Source organism: Ochotona curzoniae, unplaced genomic scaffold (genome assembly GCF_017591425.1).
Source record: "Ochotona curzoniae isolate NIBS_2020 unplaced genomic scaffold, NIBS_Ocur_1.0 contig_3644, whole genome shotgun sequence".
NCBI lineage: Eukaryota > Metazoa > Chordata > Mammalia > Lagomorpha > Ochotonidae > Ochotona > Ochotona curzoniae.
The window spans coordinates 94,813-111,850 of record NW_024465934.1 but is presented as its reverse complement, the minus strand read 5'-3'; the positions used below and the strand labels follow the sequence as shown (position 1 = coordinate 111,850).

Sequence of the window (17,038 nt, the reverse complement as noted above, 5' to 3'; positions counted from 1 at the left end):
AGCACAAAAATATCTAAGAAATTACAAAACTGGCACCAACGCATGCTGTAGACAGGACTGAGATAACTCAACATTCTCACAAGCGTTTCTGTTGCTCGTTTTGCAAAGCAAATAAACACAGAATCCGAGACGCTAGCCTTGTCTTTACTCCCTTATGCAACTGTGAGGGAAGACCGCCTGACACTTACGTGATTGGGTTTTATCATTTGGAAATAAAGATGATAATGTCCGTGCCTCTTATCATCCAAAATTGGTGCAAAGAGAAAAAGGAACTATTATTTATGCAAATCTCTTGACAAATCACTGTATACGCCATGACTCACGGGAGAACCGTCAAAAACAAAACTTGGGGTCCAGAGAGCTTGAGCTGTCTACTGCTGCTCCCACCCGCTGGCTGGTGAGTTCTCTTCTGCCACTGTTCAAAGCTTTGGATCAGGTGACAATGTGACCTTCCCACAGGGAATATTAGCTTTCTGTCCTCCATAGACACCACTGCATATATCCAAAACCTTGTAGACATAGAAATGAACCTTAAAGACAAATGCATCATTTTGCTATCCTATCCCTACATACATCCAAAGCATGGTCCAATCCTCAAGAATAAATTCTTGCAATTTTCATTCCCTGCATTTCCTAAAAGAGTCGAGTAGCATGAATGCAGATGATGGGATTCCCAGCATAGGCTGGAACCATCGTAGACAATAGACCAGAATCCAACACTTAGGGAAACATGACTCTGCATTCTGACTCCCGCCGCCCAAGCCTTGCCGGCCCTTCCTTACCAGGCTCACCTCCCGCGGTTGAAGTGGAGGCTTCTGGGGGCTCGTCTTCATGGGTGAGCGCTTCAGATTCTTCGCTGTGGATGACTGCACAAAGGAGCAAAACTCTCCCTTAGTCTCGAGTGGCAGCAAAGAGCATCATCAGAACACCCAAGAGGCTGAGGGAACTCAGTCCCTGGCTGATGCCTTGAATGTGTGGGACTGGCAGGTGCTTGCAGGCCCTAAGCCGAAAGCTAACCAGTGACGCAGAGTGGGCAGCTTCACCAAGCCCACCAGAATCTTCCACCTCCACCCTCACTCCATGTCTGTCCCCACACTCACACTTGCCTCTCACTCCTATGTTAGCTTTCTACTGGGTTCTACACCCGACTGTCCCATTCTCCTGTCCTGGCACCCGTGTCTCCCTACACCTGTTCGTCTTGCTGCTGCTTTGTTCTCCACACTCACGGATTCCTGGTTGTTGTCCCAGTTACTTGACGCCTAGCCCCTTGCCTGCCTCTCTTTATTGAAAATAGTCTCTCTGGCGTCAATACTCACGACCTCCATTTCTCTGAATCTCAGGCACGTGGGGAAAATCCAATAGGCGTGTGGGGAAATCCCAACCCATGTCGGAAATCCAATAGGAAATGAGTGAGCTCAGAGTTCACAGCCTCTGAGGGCATTCATTAAAATGCCATTCTTCTGCAACCTCAGACCAGGTAACATTTGCATTAGTTTTTAGGTTTCTCCCTAGTGTGTTTTAAGGTGTGCTTCTAGAATCCTATATACATACATACATATATATGTATGTATGTGCTATATGGACATAACACAAAAATATCTAAGAAATTACAAAACTGGCACCAACGCATGCTGTAGACAGGACTGAGATAACTCAACATTCTCACAAGCGTTTCTGTTGCTCGTTTTGCAAAGCAAATAAACACAGAATCCGAGACGCTAGCCTTGTCTTTACTCCCTTATGCAACTGTGAGGGAAGACCGCCTGACACTTACGTGATTGGGTTTTATCATTTGGAAATAAAGATGATAATGTCCGTGCCTCTTATCATCCAAAATTGGTGCAAAGAGAAAAAGGAACTATTATTTATGCAAATCTCTTGACAAATCACTGTATACGCCATGACTCACGGGAGAACTGTCAAAAACAAAACTTGGGGTCCAGAGAGCTTGAGCTGTCTACTGCTGCTCCCACCCGCTGGCTGGTGAGTTCTCTTCTGCCACTGTTCAAAGCTTTGGATCAGGTGACAATGTGACCTTCCCACAGGGAATATTAGCTTTCTGTCCTCCATAGACACCACTGCATATATCCAAAACCTTGTAGACATAGAAATGAACCTTAAAGACAAATGCATCATTTTGCTATCCTATCCCTACATACATCCAAAGCATGGTCCAATCCTCAAGAATAAATTCTTGCAATTTTCATTCCCTGCATTTCCTAAAAGAGTCGAGTAGCATGAATGCAGATGATGGGATTCCCAGCATAGGCTGGAACCATCGTAGACAATAGACCAGAATCCAACACTTAGGGAAACATGACTCTGCATTCTGACTCCCGCCGCCCAAGCCTTGCCGGCCCTTCCTTACCAGGCTCACCTCCCGCGGTTGAAGTGGAGGCTTCTGGGGGCTCGTCTTCATGGGTGAGCGCTTCAGATTCTTCGCTGTGGATGACTGCACAAAGGAGCAAAACTCTCCCTTAGTCTCGAGTGGCAGCAAAGAGCATCATCAGAACACCCAAGAGGCTGAGGGAACTCAGTCCCTGGCTGATGCCTTGAATGTGTGGGACTGGCAGGTGCTTGCAGGCCCTAAGCCGAAAGCTAACCAGTGACGCAGAGTGGGCAGCTTCACCAAGCCCACCAGAATCTTCCACCTCCACCCTCACTCCATGTCTGTCCCCACACTCACACTTGCCTCTCACTCCTATGTTAGCTTTCTACTGGGTTCTACACCCGACTGTCCCATTCTCCTGTCCTGGCACCCGTGTCTCCCTACACCTGTTCGTCTTGCTGCTGCTTTGTTCTCCACACTCACGGATTCCTGGTTGTTGTCCCAGTTACTTGACGCCTAGCCCCTTGCCTGCCTCTCTTTATTGAAAATAGTCTCTCTGGCGTCAATACTCACGACCTCCATTTCTCTGAATCTCAGGCACGTGGGGAAAATCCAATAGGCGTGTGGGGAAATCCCAACCCATGTCGGAAATCCAATAGGAAATGAGTGAGCTCAGAGTTCACAGCCTCTGAGGGCATTCATTAAAATGCCATTCTTCTGCAACCTCAGACCAGGTAACATTTGCATTAGTTTTTAGGTTTCTCCCTAGTGTGTTTTAAGGTGTGCTTCTAGAATCCTATATACATACATACATATATATGTATGTATGTGCTATATGGACATAACACAAAAATATCTAAGAAATTACAAAACTGGCACCAACGCATGCTGTAGACAGGACTGAGATAACTCAACATTCTCACAAGCGTTTCTGTTGCTCGTTTTGCAAAGCAAATAAACACAGAATCCGAGACGCTAGCCTTGTCTTTACTCCCTTATGCAACTGTGAGGGAAGACCGCCTGACACTTACGTGATTGGGTTTTATCATTTGGAAATAAAGATGATAATGTCCGTGCCTCTTATCATCCAAAATTGGTGCAAAGAGAAAAAGGAACTATTATTTATGCAAATCTCTTGACAAATCACTGTATACGCCATGACTCACGGGAGAACTGTCAAAAACAAAACTTGGGGTCCAGAGAGCTTGAGCTGTCTACTGCTGCTCCCACCCGCTGGCTGGTGAGTTCTCTTCTGCCACTGTTCAAAGCTTTGGATCAGGTGACAATGTGACCTTCCCACAGGGAATATTAGCTTTCTGTCCTCCATAGACACCACTGCATATATCCAAAACCTTGTAGACATAGAAATGAACCTTAAAGACAAATGCATCATTTTGCTATCCTATCCCTACATACATCCAAAGCATGGTCCAATCCTCAAGAATAAATTCTTGCAATTTTCATTCCCTGCATTTCCTAAAAGAGTCGAGTAGCATGAATGCAGATGATGGGATTCCCAGCATAGGCTGGAACCATCGTAGACAATAGACCAGAATCCAACACTTAGGGAAACATGACTCTGCATTCTGACTCCCGCCGCCCAAGCCTTGCCGGCCCTTCCTTACCAGGCTCACCTCCCGCGGTTGAAGTGGAGGCTTCTGGGGGCTCGTCTTCATGGGTGAGCGCTTCAGATTCTTCGCTGTGGATGACTGCACAAAGGAGCAAAACTCTCCCTTAGTCTCGAGTGGCAGCAAAGAGCATCATCAGAACACCCAAGAGGCTGAGGGAACTCAGTCCCTGGCTGATGCCTTGAATGTGTGGGACTGGCAGGTGCTTGCAGGCCCTAAGCCGAAAGCTAACCAGTGACGCAGAGTGGGCAGCTTCACCAAGCCCACCAGAATCTTCCACCTCCACCCTCACTCCATGTCTGTCCCCACACTCACACTTGCCTCTCACTCCTATGTTAGCTTTCTACTGGGTTCTACACCCGACTGTCCCATTCTCCTGTCCTGGCACCCGTGTCTCCCTACACCTGTTCGTCTTGCTGCTGCTTTGTTCTCCACACTCACGGATTCCTGGTTGTTGTCCCAGTTACTTGACGCCTAGCCCCTTGCCTGCCTCTCTTTATTGAAAATAGTCTCTCTGGCGTCAATACTCACGACCTCCATTTCTCTGAATCTCAGGCACGTGGGGAAAATCCAATAGGCGTGTGGGAAATCCCAACCCATGTCGGAAATCCAATAGGAAATGAGTGAGCTCAGAGTTCACAGCCTCTGAGGGCATTCATTAAAATGCCATTCTTCTGCAACCTCAGACCAGGTAACATTTGCATTAGTTTTTAGGTTTCTCCCTAGTGTGTTTTAAGGTGTGCTTCTAGAATCCTATATACATACATACATATATATGTATGTATGTGCTATATGGACATAACACAAAAATATCTAAGAAATTACAAAACTGGCACCAACGCATGCTGTAGACAGGACTGAGATAACTCAACATTCTCACAAGCGTTTCTGTTGCTCGTTTTGCAAAGCAAATAAACACAGAATCCGAGACGCTAGCCTTGTCTTTACTCCCTTATGCAACTGTGAGGGAAGACCGCCTGACACTTACGTGATTGGGTTTTATCATTTGGAAATAAAGATGATAATGTCCGTGCCTCTTATCATCCAAAATTGGTGCAAAGAGAAAAAGGAACTATTATTTATGCAAATCTCTTGACAAATCACTGTATACGCCATGACTCACGGGAGAACTGTCAAAAACAAAACTTGGGGTCCAGAGAGCTTGAGCTGTCTACTGCTGCTCCCACCCGCTGGCTGGTGAGTTCTCTTCTGCCACTGTTCAAAGCTTTGGATCAGGTGACAATGTGACCTTCCCACAGGGAATATTAGCTTTCTGTCCTCCATAGACACCACTGCATATATCCAAAACCTTGTAGACATAGAAATGAACCTTAAAGACAAATGCATCATTTTGCTATCCTATCCCTACATACATCCAAAGCATGGTCCAATCCTCAAGAATAAATTCTTGCAATTTTCATTCCCTGCATTTCCTAAAAGAGTCGAGTAGCATGAATGCAGATGATGGGATTCCCAGCATAGGCTGGAACCATCGTAGACAATAGACCAGAATCCAACACTTAGGGAAACATGACTCTGCATTCTGACTCCCGCCGCCCAAGCCTTGCCGGCCCTTCCTTACCAGGCTCACCTCCCGCGGTTGAAGTGGAGGCTTCTGGGGGCTCGTCTTCATGGGTGAGCGCTTCAGATTCTTCGCTGTGGATGACTGCACAAAGGAGCAAAACTCTCCCTTAGTCTCGAGTGGCAGCAAAGAGCATCATCAGAACACCCAAGAGGCTGAGGGAACTCAGTCCCTGGCTGATGCCTTGAATGTGTGGGACTGGCAGGTGCTTGCAGGCCCTAAGCCGAAAGCTAACCAGTGACGCAGAGTGGGCAGCTTCACCAAGCCCACCAGAATCTTCCACCTCCACCCTCACTCCATGTCTGTCCCCACACTCACACTTGCCTCTCACTCCTATGTTAGCTTTCTACTGGGTTCTACACCCGACTGTCCCATTCTCCTGTCCTGGCACCCGTGTCTCCCTACACCTGTTCGTCTTGCTGCTGCTTTGTTCTCCACACTCACGGATTCCTGGTTGTTGTCCCAGTTACTTGACGCCTAGCCCCTTGCCTGCCTCTCTTTATTGAAAATAGTCTCTCTGGCGTCAATACTCACGACCTCCATTTCTCTGAATCTCAGGCACGTGGGGAAAATCCAATAGGCGTGTGGGGAAATCCCAACCCATGTCGGAAATCCAATAGGAAATGAGTGAGCTCAGAGTTCACAGCCTCTGAGGGCATTCATTAAAATGCCATTCTTCTGCAACCTCAGACCAGGTAACATTTGCATTAGTTTTTAGGTTTCTCCCTAGTGTGTTTTAAGGTGTGCTTCTAGAATCCTATATACATACATACATATATATGTATGTATGTGCTATATGGACATAACACAAAAATATCTAAGAAATTACAAAACTGGCACCAACGCATGCTGTAGACAGGACTGAGATAACTCAACATTCTCACAAGCGTTTCTGTTGCTCGTTTTGCAAAGCAAATAAACACAGAATCCGAGACGCTAGCCTTGTCTTTACTCCCTTATGCAACTGTGAGGGAAGACCGCCTGACACTTACGTGATTGGGTTTTATCATTTGGAAATAAAGATGATAATGTCCGTGCCTCTTATCATCCAAAATTGGTGCAAAGAGAAAAAGGAACTATTATTTATGCAAATCTCTTGACAAATCACTGTATACGCCATGACTCACGGGAGAACTGTCAAAAACAAAACTTGGGGTCCAGAGAGCTTGAGCTGTCTACTGCTGCTCCCACCCGCTGGCTGGTGAGTTCTCTTCTGCCACTGTTCAAAGCTTTGGATCAGGTGACAATGTGACCTTCCCACAGGGAATATTAGCTTTCTGTCCTCCATAGACACCACTGCATATATCCAAAACCTTGTAGACATAGAAATGAACCTTAAAGACAAATGCATCATTTTGCTATCCTATCCCTACATACATCCAAAGCATGGTCCAATCCTCAAGAATAAATTCTTGCAATTTTCATTCCCTGCATTTCCTAAAAGAGTCGAGTAGCATGAATGCAGATGATGGGATTCCCAGCATAGGCTGGAACCATCGTAGACAATAGACCAGAATCCAACACTTAGGGAAACATGACTCTGCATTCTGACTCCCGCCGCCCAAGCCTTGCCGGCCCTTCCTTACCAGGCTCACCTCCCGCGGTTGAAGTGGAGGCTTCTGGGGGCTGGTCTTCATGGGTAAGCGCTTCAGATTCTTCGCTGTGGATGACTGCACAAAGGAGCAAAACTCTCCCTTAGTCTCGAGTGGCAGCAAAGAGCATCATCAGAACACCCAAGAGGCTGAGGGAACTCAGTCCCTGGCTGATGCCTTGAATGTGTGGGACTGGCAGGTGCTTGCAGGCCCTAAGCCGAAAGCTAACCAGTGACGCAGAGTGGGCAGCTTCACCAAGCCCACCAGAATCTTCCACCTCCACCCTCACTCCATGTCTGTCCCCACACTCACACTTGCCTCTCACTCCTATGTTAGCTTTCTACTGGGTTCTACACCCGACTGTCCCATTCTCCTGTCCTGGCACCCGTGTCTCCCTACACCTGTTCGTCTTGCTGCTGCTTTGTTCTCCACACTCACGGATTCCTGGTTGTTGTCCCAGTTACTTGACGCCTAGCCCCTTGCCTGCCTCTCTTTATTGAAAATAGTCTCTCTGGCGTCAATACTCACGACCTCCATTTCTCTGAATCTCAGGCACGTGGGGAAAATCCAATAGGCGTGTGGGGAAATCCCAACCCATGTCGGAAATCCAATAGGAAATGAGTGAGCTCAGAGTTCACAGCCTCTGAGGGCATTCATTAAAATGCCATTCTTCTGCAACCTCAGACCAGGTAACATTTGCATTAGTTTTTAGGTTTCTCCCTAGTGTGTTTTAAGGTGTGCTTCTAGAATCCTATATACATACATACATATATATGTATGTATGTGCTATATGGACATAACACAAAAATATCTAAGAAATTACAAAACTGGCACCAACGCATGCTGTAGACAGGACTGAGATAACTCAACATTCTCACAAGCGTTTCTGTTGCTCGTTTTGCAAAGCAAATAAACACAGAATCCGAGACGCTAGCCTTGTCTTTACTCCCTTATGCAACTGTGAGGGAAGACCGCCTGACACTTACGTGATTGGGTTTTATCATTTGGAAATAAAGATGATAATGTCCGTGCCTCTTATCATCCAAAATTGGTGCAAAGAGAAAAAGGAACTATTATTTATGCAAATCTCTTGACAAATCACTGTATACGCCATGACTCACGGGAGAACTGTCAAAAACAAAACTTGGGGTCCAGAGAGCTTGAGCTGTCTACTGCTGCTCCCACCCGCTGGCTGGTGAGTTCTCTTCTGCCACTGTTCAAAGCTTTGGATCAGGTGACAATGTGACCTTCCCACAGGGAATATTAGCTTTCTGTCCTCCATAGACACCACTGCATATATCCAAAACCTTGTAGACATAGAAATGAACCTTAAAGACAAATGCATCATTTTGCTATCCTATCCCTACATACATCCAAAGCATGGTCCAATCCTCAAGAATAAATTCTTGCAATTTTCATTCCCTGCATTTCCTAAAAGAGTCGAGTAGCATGAATGCAGATGATGGGATTCCCAGCATAGGCTGGAACCATCGTAGACAATAGACCAGAATCCAACACTTAGGGAAACATGACTCTGCATTCTGACTCCCGCCGCCCAAGCCTTGCCGGCCCTTCCTTACCAGGCTCACCTCCCGCGGTTGAAGTGGAGGCTTCTGGGGGCTCGTCTTCATGGGTGAGCGCTTCAGATTCTTCGCTGTGGATGACTGCACAAAGGAGCAAAACTCTCCCTTAGTCTCGAGTGGCAGCAAAGAGCATCATCAGAACACCCAAGAGGCTGAGGGAACTCAGTCCCTGGCTGATGCCTTGAATGTGTGGGACTGGCAGGTGCTTGCAGGCCCTAAGCCGAAAGCTAACCAGTGACGCAGAGTGGGCAGCTTCACCAAGCCCACCAGAATCTTCCACCTCCACCCTCACTCCATGTCTGTCCCCACACTCACACTTGCCTCTCACTCCTATGTTAGCTTTCTACTGGGTTCTACACCCGACTGTCCCATTCTCCTGTCCTGGCACCCGTGTCTCCCTACACCTGTTCGTCTTGCTGCTGCTTTGTTCTCCACACTCACGGATTCCTGGTTGTTGTCCCAGTTACTTGACGCCTAGCCCCTTGCCTGCCTCTCTTTATTGAAAATAGTCTCTCTGGCGTCAATACTCACGACCTCCATTTCTCTGAATCTCAGGCACGTGGGGAAAATCCAATAGGCGTGTGGGGAAATCCCAACCCATGTCGGAAATCCAATAGGAAATGAGTGAGCTCAGAGTTCACAGCCTCTGAGGGCATTCATTAAAATGCCATTCTTCTGCAACCTCAGACCAGGTAACATTTGCATTAGTTTTTAGGTTTCTCCCTAGTGTGTTTTAAGGTGTGCTTCTAGAATCCTATATACATACATACATATATATGTATGTATGTGCTATATGGACATAACACAAAAATATCTAAGAAATTACAAAACTGGCACCAACGCATGCTGTAGACAGGACTGAGATAACTCAACATTCTCACAAGCGTTTCTGTTGCTCGTTTTGCAAAGCAAATAAACACAGAATCCGAGACGCTAGCCTTGTCTTTACTCCCTTATGCAACTGTGAGGGAAGACCGCCTGACACTTACGTGATTGGGTTTTATCATTTGGAAATAAAGATGATAATGTCCGTGCCTCTTATCATCCAAAATTGGTGCAAAGAGAAAAAGGAACTATTATTTATGCAAATCTCTTGACAAATCACTGTATACGCCATGACTCACGGGAGAACTGTCAAAAACAAAACTTGGGGTCCAGAGAGCTTGAGCTGTCTACTGCTGCTCCCACCCGCTGGCTGGTGAGTTCTCTTCTGCCACTGTTCAAAGCTTTGGATCAGGTGACAATGTGACCTTCCCACAGGGAATATTAGCTTTCTGTCCTCCATAGACACCACTGCATATATCCAAAACCTTGTAGACATAGAAATGAACCTTAAAGACAAATGCATCATTTTGCTATCCTATCCCTACATACATCCAAAGCATGGTCCAATCCTCAAGAATAAATTCTTGCAATTTTCATTCCCTGCATTTCCTAAAAGAGTCGAGTAGCATGAATGCAGATGATGGGATTCCCAGCATAGGCTGGAACCATCGTAGACAATAGACCAGAATCCAACACTTAGGGAAACATGACTCTGCATTCTGACTCCCGCCGCCCAAGCCTTGCCGGCCCTTCCTTACCAGGCTCACCTCCCGCGGTTGAAGTGGAGGCTTCTGGGGGCTCGTCTTCATGGGTGAGCGCTTCAGATTCTTCGCTGTGGATGACTGCACAAAGGAGCAAAACTCTCCCTTAGTCTCGAGTGGCAGCAAAGAGCATCATCAGAACACCCAAGAGGCTGAGGGAACTCAGTCCCTGGCTGATGCCTTGAATGTGTGGGACTGGCAGGTGCTTGCAGGCCCTAAGCCGAAAGCTAACCAGTGACGCAGAGTGGGCAGCTTCACCAAGCCCACCAGAATCTTCCACCTCCACCCTCACTCCATGTCTGTCCCCACACTCACACTTGCCTCTCACTCCTATGTTAGCTTTCTACTGGGTTCTACACCCGACTGTCCCATTCTCCTGTCCTGGCACCCGTGTCTCCCTACACCTGTTCGTCTTGCTGCTGCTTTGTTCTCCACACTCACGGATTCCTGGTTGTTGTCCCAGTTACTTGACGCCTAGCCCCTTGCCTGCCTCTCTTTATTGAAAATAGTCTCTCTGGCGTCAATACTCACGACCTCCATTTCTCTGAATCTCAGGCACGTGGGGAAAATCCAATAGGCGTGTGGGGAAATCCCAACCCATGTCGGAAATCCAATAGGAAATGAGTGAGCTCAGAGTTCACAGCCTCTGAGGGCATTCATTAAAATGCCATTCTTCTGCAACCTCAGACCAGGTAACATTTGCATTAGTTTTTAGGTTTCTCCCTAGTGTGTTTTAAGGTGTGCTTCTAGAATCCTATATACATACATACATATATATGTATGTATGTGCTATATGGACATAACACAAAAATATCTAAGAAATTACAAAACTGGCACCAACGCATGCTGTAGACAGGACTGAGATAACTCAACATTCTCACAAGCGTTTCTGTTGCTCGTTTTGCAAAGCAAATAAACACAGAATCCGAGACGCTAGCCTTGTCTTTACTCCCTTATGCAACTGTGAGGGAAGACCGCCTGACACTTACGTGATTGGGTTTTATCATTTGGAAATAAAGATGATAATGTCCGTGCCTCTTATCATCCAAAATTGGTGCAAAGAGAAAAAGGAACTATTATTTATGCAAATCTCTTGACAAATCACTGTATACGCCATGACTCACGGGAGAACTGTCAAAAACAAAACTTGGGGTCCAGAGAGCTTGAGCTGTCTACTGCTGCTCCCACCCGCTGGCTGGTGAGTTCTCTTCTGCCACTGTTCAAAGCTTTGGATCAGGTGACAATGTGACCTTCCCACAGGGAATATTAGCTTTCTGTCCTCCATAGACACCACTGCATATATCCAAAACCTTGTAGACATAGAAATGAACCTTAAAGACAAATGCATCATTTTGCTATCCTATCCCTACATACATCCAAAGCATGGTCCAATCCTCAAGAATAAATTCTTGCAATTTTCATTCCCTGCATTTCCTAAAAGAGTCGAGTAGCATGAATGCAGATGATGGGATTCCCAGCATAGGCTGGAACCATCGTAGACAATAGACCAGAATCCAACACTTAGGGAAACATGACTCTGCATTCTGACTCCCGCCGCCCAAGCCTTGCCGGCCCTTCCTTACCAGGCTCACCTCCCGCGGTTGAAGTGGAGGCTTCTGGGGGCTCGTCTTCATGGGTGAGCGCTTCAGATTCTTCGCTGTGGATGACTGCACAAAGGAGCAAAACTCTCCCTTAGTCTCGAGTGGCAGCAAAGAGCATCATCAGAACACCCAAGAGGCTGAGGGAACTCAGTCCCTGGCTGATGCCTTGAATGTGTGGGACTGGCAGGTGCTTGCAGGCCCTAAGCCGAAAGCTAACCAGTGACGCAGAGTGGGCAGCTTCACCAAGCCCACCAGAATCTTCCACCTCCACCCTCACTCCATGTCTGTCCCCACACTCACACTTGCCTCTCACTCCTATGTTAGCTTTCTACTGGGTTCTACACCCGACTGTCCCATTCTCCTGTCCTGGCACCCGTGTCTCCCTACACCTGTTCGTCTTGCTGCTGCTTTGTTCTCCACACTCACGGATTCCTGGTTGTTGTCCCAGTTACTTGACGCCTAGCCCCTTGCCTGCCTCTCTTTATTGAAAATAGTCTCTCTGGCGTCAATACTCACGACCTCCATTTCTCTGAATCTCAGGCACGTGGGGAAAATCCAATAGGCGTGTGGGGAAATCCCAACCCATGTCGGAAATCCAATAGGAAATGAGTGAGCTCAGAGTTCACAGCCTCTGAGGGCATTCATTAAAATGCCATTCTTCTGCAACCTCAGACCAGGTAACATTTGCATTAGTTTTTAGGTTTCTCCCTAGTGTGTTTTAAGGTGTGCTTCTAGAATCCTATATACATACATACATATATATGTATGTATGTGCTATATGGACATAACACAAAAATATCTAAGAAATTACAAAACTGGCACCAACGCATGCTGTAGACAGGACTGAGATAACTCAACATTCTCACAAGCGTTTCTGTTGCTCGTTTTGCAAAGCAAATAAACACAGAATCCGAGACGCTAGCCTTGTCTTTACTCCCTTATGCAACTGTGAGGGAAGACCGCCTGACACTTACGTGATTGGGTTTTATCATTTGGAAATAAAGATGATAATGTCCGTGCCTCTTATCATCCAAAATTGGTGCAAAGAGAAAAAGGAACTATTATTTATGCAAATCTCTTGACAAATCACTGTATACGCCATGACTCACGGGAGAACTGTCAAAAACAAAACTTGGGGTCCAGAGAGCTTGAGCTGTCTACTGCTGCTCCCACCCGCTGGCTGGTGAGTTCTCTTCTGCCACTGTTCAAAGCTTTGGATCAGGTGACAATGTGACCTTCCCACAGGGAATATTAGCTTTCTGTCCTCCATAGACACCACTGCATATATCCAAAACCTTGTAGACATAGAAATGAACCTTAAAGACAAATGCATCATTTTGCTATCCTATCCCTACATACATCCAAAGCATGGTCCAATCCTCAAGAATAAATTCTTGCAATTTTCATTCCCTGCATTTCCTAAAAGAGTCGAGTAGCATGAATGCAGATGATGGGATTCCCAGCATAGGCTGGAACCATCGTAGACAATAGACCAGAATCCAACACTTAGGGAAACATGACTCTGCATTCTGACTCCCGCCGCCCAAGCCTTGCCGGCCCTTCCTTACCAGGCTCACCTCCCGCGGTTGAAGTGGAGGCTTCTGGGGGCTCGTCTTCATGGGTGAGCGCTTCAGATTCTTCGCTGTGGATGACTGCACAAAGGAGCAAAACTCTCCCTTAGTCTCGAGTGGCAGCAAAGAGCATCATCAGAACACCCAAGAGGCTGAGGGAACTCAGTCCCTGGCTGATGCCTTGAATGTGTGGGACTGGCAGGTGCTTGCAGGCCCTAAGCCGAAAGCTAACCAGTGACGCAGAGTGGGCAGCTTCACCAAGCCCACCAGAATCTTCCACCTCCACCCTCACTCCATGTCTGTCCCCACACTCACACTTGCCTCTCACTCCTATGTTAGCTTTCTACTGGGTTCTACACCCGACTGTCCCATTCTCCTGTCCTGGCACCCGTGTCTCCCTACACCTGTTCGTCTTGCTGCTGCTTTGTTCTCCACACTCACGGATTCCTGGTTGTTGTCCCAGTTACTTGACGCCTAGCCCCTTGCCTGCCTCTCTTTATTGAAAATAGTCTCTCTGGCGTCAATACTCACGACCTCCATTTCTCTGAATCTCAGGCACGTGGGGAAAATCCAATAGGCGTGTGGGGAAATCCCAACCCATGTCGGAAATCCAATAGGAAATGAGTGAGCTCAGAGTTCACAGCCTCTGAGGGCATTCATTAAAATGCCATTCTTCTGCAACCTCAGACCAGGTAACATTTGCATTAGTTTTTAGGTTTCTCCCTAGTGTGTTTTAAGGTGTGCTTCTAGAATCCTATATACATACATACATATATATGTATGTATGTGCTATATGGACATAACACAAAAATATCTAAGAAATTACAAAACTGGCACCAACGCATGCTGTAGACAGGACTGAGATAACTCAACATTCTCACAAGCGTTTCTGTTGCTCGTTTTGCAAAGCAAATAAACACAGAATCCGAGACGCTAGCCTTGTCTTTACTCCCTTATGCAACTGTGAGGGAAGACCGCCTGACACTTACGTGATTGGGTTTTATCATTTGGAAATAAAGATGATAATGTCCGTGCCTCTTATCATCCAAAATTGGTGCAAAGAGAAAAAGGAACTATTATTTATGCAAATCTCTTGACAAATCACTGTATACGCCATGACTCACGGGAGAACTGTCAAAAACAAAACTTGGGGTCCAGAGAGCTTGAGCTGTCTACTGCTGCTCCCACCCGCTGGCTGGTGAGTTCTCTTCTGCCACTGTTCAAAGCTTTGGATCAGGTGACAATGTGACCTTCCCACAGGGAATATTAGCTTTCTGTCCTCCATAGACACCACTGCATATATCCAAAACCTTGTAGACATAGAAATGAACCTTAAAGACAAATGCATCATTTTGCTATCCTATCCCTACATACATCCAAAGCATGGTCCAATCCTCAAGAATAAATTCTTGCAATTTTCATTCCCTGCATTTCCTAAAAGAGTCGAGTAGCATGAATGCAGATGATGGGATTCCCAGCATAGGCTGGAACCATCGTAGACAATAGACCAGAATCCAACACTTAGGGAAACATGACTCTGCATTCTGACTCCCGCCGCCCAAGCCTTGCCGGCCCTTCCTTACCAGGCTCACCTCCCGCGGTTGAAGTGGAGGCTTCTGGGGGCTCGTCTTCATGGGTGAGCGCTTCAGATTCTTCGCTGTGGATGACTGCACAAAGGAGCAAAACTCTCCCTTAGTCTCGAGTGGCAGCAAAGAGCATCATCAGAACACCCAAGAGGCTGAGGGAACTCAGTCCCTGGCTGATGCCTTGAATGTGTGGGACTGGCAGGTGCTTGCAGGCCCTAAGCCGAAAGCTAACCAGTGACGCAGAGTGGGCAGCTTCACCAAGCCCACCAGAATCTTCCACCTCCACCCTCACTCCATGTCTGTCCCCACACTCACACTTGCCTCTCACTCCTATGTTAGCTTTCTACTGGGTTCTACACCCGACTGTCCCATTCTCCTGTCCTGGCACCCGTGTCTCCCTACACCTGTTCGTCTTGCTGCTGCTTTGTTCTCCACACTCACGGATTCCTGGTTGTTGTCCCAGTTACTTGACGCCTAGCCCCTTGCCTGCCTCTCTTTATTGAAAATAGTCTCTCTGGCGTCAATACTCACGACCTCCATTTCTCTGAATCTCAGGCACGTGGGGAAAATCCAATAGGCGTGTGGGGAAATCCCAACCCATGTCGGAAATCCAATAGGAAATGAGTGAGCTCAGAGTTCACAGCCTCTGAGGGCATTCATTAAAATGCCATTCTTCTGCAACCTCAGACCAGGTAACATTTGCATTAGTTTTTAGGTTTCTCCCTAGTGTGTTTTAAGGTGTGCTTCTAGAATCCTATATACATACATACATATATATGTATGTATGTGCTATATGGACATAACACAAAAATATCTAAGAAATTACAAAACTGGCACCAACGCATGCTGTAGACAGGACTGAGATAACTCAACATTCTCACAAGCGTTTCTGTTGCTCGTTTTGCAAAGCAAATAAACACAGAATCCGAGACGCTAGCCTTGTCTTTACTCCCTTATGCAACTGTGAGGGAAGACCGCCTGACACTTACGTGATTGGGTTTTATCATTTGGAAATAAAGATGATAATGTCCGTGCCTCTTATCATCCAAAATTGGTGCAAAGAGAAAAAGGAACTATTATTTATGCAAATCTCTTGACAAATCACTGTATACGCCATGACTCACGGGAGAACTGTCAAAAACAAAACTTGGGGTCCAGAGAGCTTGAGCTGTCTACTGCTGCTCCCACCCGCTGGCTGGTGAGTTCTCTTCTGCCACTGTTCAAAGCTTTGGATCAGGTGACAATGTGACCTTCCCACAGGGAATATTAGCTTTCTGTCCTCCATAGACACCACTGCATATATCCAAAACCTTGTAGACATAGAAATGAACCTTAAAGACAAATGCATCATTTTGCTATCCTATCCCTACATACATCCAAAGCATGGTCCAATCCTCAAGAATAAATTCTTGCAATTTTCATTCCCTGCATTTCCTAAAAGAGTCGAGTAGCATGAATGCAGATGATGGGATTCCCAGCATAGGCTGGAACCATCGTAGACAATAGACCAGAATCCAACACTTAGGGAAACATGACTCTGCATTCTGACTCCCGCCGCCCAAGCCTTGCCGGCCCTTCCTTACCAGGCTCACCTCCCGCGGTTGAAGTGGAGGCTTCTGGGGGCTCGTCTTCATGGGTGAGCGCTTCAGATTCTTCGCTGTGGATGACTGCACAAAGGAGCAAAACTCTCCCTTAGTCTCGAGTGGCAGCAAAGAGCATCATCAGAACACCCAAGAGGCTGAGGGAACTCAGTCCCTGGCTGATGCCTTGAATGTGTGGGACTGGCAGGTGCTTGCAGGCCCTAAGCCGAAAGCTAACCAGTGACGCAGAGTGGGCAGCTTCACCAAGCCCACCAGAATCTTCCACCTCCACCCTCACTCCATGTCTGTCCCCACACTCACACTTGCCTCTCACTCCTATGTTAGCTTTCTACTGGGTTCTACACCCGACTGTCCCATTCTCCTGTCCTGGCACCCGTGT

At 46.8% G+C, this 17,038-nt stretch overlaps 1 protein-coding gene across 1 annotated transcript in view; it reads right to left on the bottom strand.

Annotated features, from left to right (window-relative positions):
- The window catches only part of LOC121158210 (component of Sp100-rs-like), a 156,695-nt gene that overhangs the window by 94,826 nt on the left and 44,831 nt on the right, over positions 1–17,038 (bottom strand). The gene's annotated exons all lie outside the window — the stretch shown is intronic.